At 56.5% G+C, this 5,000-nt stretch overlaps 2 non-coding genes and 1 pseudogene across 2 annotated transcripts; all 3 read right to left on the bottom strand.

Moving 5' to 3' along the window:
* LOC124727510 overlaps window positions 1–63 on the bottom strand; it is a 4,222-nt pseudogene extending 4,159 nt beyond the window's left edge.
* A 188-nt stretch (window positions 64–251) lies between these two features.
* LOC124727507 lies at window positions 252–406 on the bottom strand. The gene has a single exon (XR_007007144.1). It is a non-coding gene; the product is annotated as a 5.8S ribosomal RNA (ribosomal RNA).
* Window positions 407–758: 352 nt separating this feature from the next.
* Window positions 759–2,666, bottom strand: LOC124727509. Its single transcript, XR_007007145.1, has one exon. It is a non-coding gene; the product is annotated as a small subunit ribosomal RNA (ribosomal RNA).
* Between the last annotated feature and the right edge of the window lie 2,334 nt (window positions 2,667–5,000).

Raw genomic sequence — 5,000 nt, 5'->3', positions numbered from 1 at the left:
TTCTTTTCCTCCGCTTAGTAATATGCTTAAATTCAGCGGGTAGTCTCGCCTGCTCTGAGGTCGTTGTACGAGGTGTCGCACGCCACACCGCCAGCCGGCTGTGCACGCTACCGAGAAAGTACCGGTATGCGAACCGCCAGGCGACGGGCGCGCATCGCACGTTTGAGGAGACGCGGCCGGCCCCACAGGCGGCCGCGACACTCCCAGGTCTGCGAAGCGGGGCAAACGCCGCGCGCTTCAGTATACGTAGCCGACCCTCAGCCAGACGTGGCCCGGGAACGGAATCCATGGACCGCAATGTGCGTTCGAAACGTCGATGTTCATGTGTCCTGCAGTTCACATGTCGACGCGCAATTTGCTGCGTTCTTCATCGACCCACGAGCCGAGTGATCCACCGTCCTGGGTGATCTTTTCTCAAGTTTCCGCCGTCTCTTTCGAGACGGTCGCATAGGCGGGAGTGAGGCGTGTGGCGGCCCCTGTTCCAGCGTTCTGTGTCCAACGGCCTCACGGCCGACGGGCGTCGTACGGCTCCACACCGGAGCGGACAGGCACTCGGGCGAAAGTCATTCAAAACCGGCGCCAGGCGCCAGGTGCCGCAGGCCAGCCGCTCCAGCGCTTCAGCGCTCGTACCACACAACATTGCCGCTAGTTTTGAGAGGCACGCGTGGTTCCGCACGCGGCGCACGGCTACTGCGAGCCGTACAGGTAGCGTGTTGCGCGACACGACACGCACATCGAAAGACATGCAGTCTAGTCGGTAATGATCCTTCCGCAGGTTCACCTACGGAAACCTTGTTACGACTTTTACTTCCTCTAAATGATCAAGTTTGGTCATCTTTCCGGTAGCATCGGCAACGACAGAGTCAATGCCGCGTACCAGTCCGAAGACCTCACTAAATCATTCAATCGGTAGTAGCGACGGGCGGTGTGTACAAAGGGCAGGGACGTAATCAACGCGAGCTTATGACTCGCGCTTACTGGGAATTCCTCGTTCATGGGAACAATTGCAAGCCCCAATCCCTAGCACGAAGGAGGTTCAGCGGGTTACCCCGACCTTTCGGCCTAGGAAGACACGCTGATTCCTTCAGTGTAGCGCGCGTGCGGCCCAGAACATCTAAGGGCATCACAGACCTGTTATTGCTCAATCTCGTGCGGCTAGAAGCCGCCTGTCCCTCTAAGAAGAAAAGTAATCGCTGACAGCACGAAGGATGTCACGCGACTAGTTAGCAGGCTAGAGTCTCGTTCGTTATCGGAATTAACCAGACAAATCGCTCCACCAACTAAGAACGGCCATGCACCACCACCCACCGAATCAAGAAAGAGCTATCAATCTGTCAATCCTTCCGGTGTCCGGGCCTGGTGAGGTTTCCCGTGTTGAGTCAAATTAAGCCGCAGGCTCCACTCCTGGTGGTGCCCTTCCGTCAATTCCTTTAAGTTTCAGCTTTGCAACCATACTTCCCCCGGAACCCAAAAGCTTTGGTTTCCCGGAGGCTGCCCGCCGAGTCATCGGAGGAACTGCGGCGGATCGCTGGCTGGCATCGTTTATGGTTAGAACTAGGGCGGTATCTGATCGCCTTCGAACCTCTAACTTTCGTTCTTGATTAATGAAAACATACTTGGCAAATGCTTTCGCTTCTGTTCGTCTTGCGACGATCCAAGAATTTCACCTCTAACGTCGCAATACGAATGCCCCCGCCTGTCCCTATTAATCATTACCTCGGGTTCCGAAAACCAACAAAATAGAACCGAGGTCCTATTCCATTATTCCATGCACACAGTATTCAGGCGGGCTTGCCTGCTTTAAGCACTCTAATTTGTTCAAAGTAAACGTGCCGGCCCACCGAGACACTCAATAAAGAGCACCCTGGTAGGATTTCAACGGGGTCCGCCTCGGGACGCACGAGCACGCACGGGGCGGTCGCACGCCTTCGGCTCGCCCCACCGGCAGGACGTCCCACGATACATGCCAGTTAAACACCGACGGGCGGTGAACCAACAGCGTGGGACACAAATCCAACTACGAGCTTTTTAACCGCAACAACTTTAATATACGCTATTGGAGCTGGAATTACCGCGGCTGCTGGCACCAGACTTGCCCTCCAATAGATACTCGTTAAAGGATTTAAAGTGTACTCATTCCGATTACGGGGCCTCGGATGAGTCCCGTATCGTTATTTTTCGTCACTACCTCCCCGTGCCGGGAGTGGGTAATTTGCGCGCCTGCTGCCTTCCTTGGATGTGGTAGCCGTTTCTCAGGCTCCCTCTCCGGAATCGAACCCTGATTCCCCGTTACCCGTTACAACCATGGTAGGCGCAGAACCTACCATCGACAGTTGATAAGGCAGACATTTGAAAGATGCGTCGCCGGTACGAGGACCGTGCGATCAGCCCAAAGTTATTCAGAGTCACCAAGGCAAACGGACCGGACGAGCCGACCGATTGGTTTTGATCTAATAAAAGCGTCCCTTCCATCTCTGGTCGGGACTCTGTTTGCATGTATTAGCTCTAGAATTACCACAGTTATCCAAGTAACGTGGGTACGATCTAAGGAACCATAACTGATTTAATGAGCCATTCGCGGTTTCACCTTAATGCGGCTTGTACTGAGACATGCATGGCTTAATCTTTGAGACAAGCATATGACTACTGGCAGGATCAACCAGGGAGCTGCGTCAACTAGAGCTGAGCAGCCGGCCGCCCGGGAGTGTGTCCCGGGGGCCCGCGCGAACACGCAAGCGTCCGCTCAATCATTCTGCAAACAGGAGGAGGCTGAGCTCCCCTGCACAATACACCTCGAAACCCTCTCAGGTCCCGGCGGCGCGCAGCGCCGTCCCAAGTACTTGGTCGGGTTCGAGAGAGGCGCAATCGCCCGGAGTTAGGCGAGTAGACGCTTTCGGTGCGACCACCCGTGCTCCCAACTGAGCTTGCCGCTGCCGACAGAGGCCCGGGAGCGTGCTGTCGTGGCATTGCCGGCGGGAGACAACACGCGCCACCTACGGTGACCGGCAGCTCCAACGCCAGCGCCACAGAAGGACAAAAGCCCCACTTGGGTGCCGAAGCGAACTCTCCCAGCACAGCGCACACGCCAACACATCCGCACAGCTGCGATACAAACCACCAGCGAGAACCGCTGGGGCGACCGAGCAGCAGACGGCGTCGCGGCGCCGAGCGCCGGGCGGCGGCGCATCCTCAACGCACACAGTCCTCAATCGGACCAGCACACTGCAGATGTCCACCGCGCTTCGCACCGGGCCCGCGAGGACCTACTTTGGCCGCACGGCGCCGCGCGCAGGGTGCGCCGGCGCGCAGCTGCGACGCCTGCCGCGTCCGTCGGCCGGCGCGCCTGCCACTGGCCGCCCCCACCAGCCGGCTGTAGCGCGTGCGCCCACGCACCGCGCGGCCAGCACGCCGGGAGGCGCCCCCTCACCGGCCGGGGACGGTCCCACCCAGCCACCGCCGCGTATCGCTTCACACCCAGATGCCGTTCAGTTTCGTCGGCATGGTTGGGTATCGCTGGAACAACCGGTTAGTACCTCAACCTATCGTCGCCATCACCGATTCACCCCTAGCGAGAACAACCGCACCACAACGGGTTACCATTTCTTCATTTGCGTAACTTCACCAGAAAACGTAGGCGTCCATCGCCATTTGCAACTTCAACCATTATTGCATGCCTGTGTCAGGTGTCACGCCACACTACGTCTGCCCACATACACGCAACAAAATGTGCACGCCTAGACAATACGTGGAAGGTGGCCCCCGTACGTATGCGATGTCCATTGCTCGAACGACTGTCAACCGGCTTCTGTAGCATGTCGCAGATATGGAACGCGCTGCACCATGCCATCACGGTGTGTGAGGAGAGACGACTAGGTCCGAATACATCAACAGACAGCTCATGCTGATCGCCATCCACGGCGTCCGTTCCTCCCACACGTCTCTATGGCGTACCACACTGCAATCCAGCTCTCATAGGGAGACGACACGTAGCTGCGTGCACAATATTTGCACTGTATGGTCCGCCGTTTTTGGGCGCAGTCGTTGTACGGTCACACATGTGCCACGATGTATCATTCAGTACATAAGGACGAATGTGCAGTACAGATTGTGGTTCACGCGTACGACATCAGCGGACAGTTGACACAGGCCGCACCACAACGTAGCCTGCGTACGTCGCAGGCGAAGGGCATTGAACATGCAAACTTGTCACCAACCACCTTGCGAAGGCAGGGGGCAAGGTGGGGACGTGGGGAGAGGTGGGGGGGGGGGGGGGGCGGCATGTACGCCCTGCTGCCATCCACATTACAGTGTACAGCAGGAGCATGTGGAAAGTCAGCAAGACTTGCAAGGTGTTTAACATGAAGCGATACACAGGGGAGCGGGCAGTGCGAGTAGCGAACTATATTGCGAGGGTTGCGGGTGGGCAACACTACACTAATTGAACGAGTCGTATAACAATTACAGAGCAGGTTTAGGCGACAACGTGGGTTACGATAGGCGACAACGTGGGTTACGTTAGGGGACAACGTGGGTTACGTTAGGGGACAACGTGGGTTACGTTAGGGGACAACGTGGGTTACGTTAGGGGACAACGTGGGTTACGTTAGGGGACAACGTGGGTTACGTTAGGGGACAACGTGGGTTACGTTAGGGGACAACGTGGGTTAGGTTAAGGCACAACATGGGTTAGGTTAAGGCACAACATGGGTTAGGTTAAGGCACAACATGGGTTAGGTTAAGGCACAACATGGGTTAGGTTAAGGCACAACATGGGTTAGGTTACGGCACAACATGGGTTAGGTTAAGGCACAACATGGGTTAGGTTAGGGGACAACATGGGTTAGGTTAGGGGACAACATGGGTTAGGTTAAGGCACAACATGGGTTAGGTTAAGGCACAACATGGGTTAGGTTAGGGGACAACATGGGTTAGGTTAGGGCACAACATGGGTTAGGTTAGGGGACAACATGGGTTAGGTTAGGGGACAACATGGGTTAGGT

The sequence above is a fragment of the Schistocerca piceifrons genome, unplaced genomic scaffold, assembly GCF_021461385.2.
Source record: "Schistocerca piceifrons isolate TAMUIC-IGC-003096 unplaced genomic scaffold, iqSchPice1.1 HiC_scaffold_1111, whole genome shotgun sequence".
Lineage (NCBI taxonomy): Eukaryota > Metazoa > Arthropoda > Insecta > Orthoptera > Acrididae > Schistocerca > Schistocerca piceifrons.
This window is presented reverse-complemented; position numbering and strand designations above follow the sequence as displayed.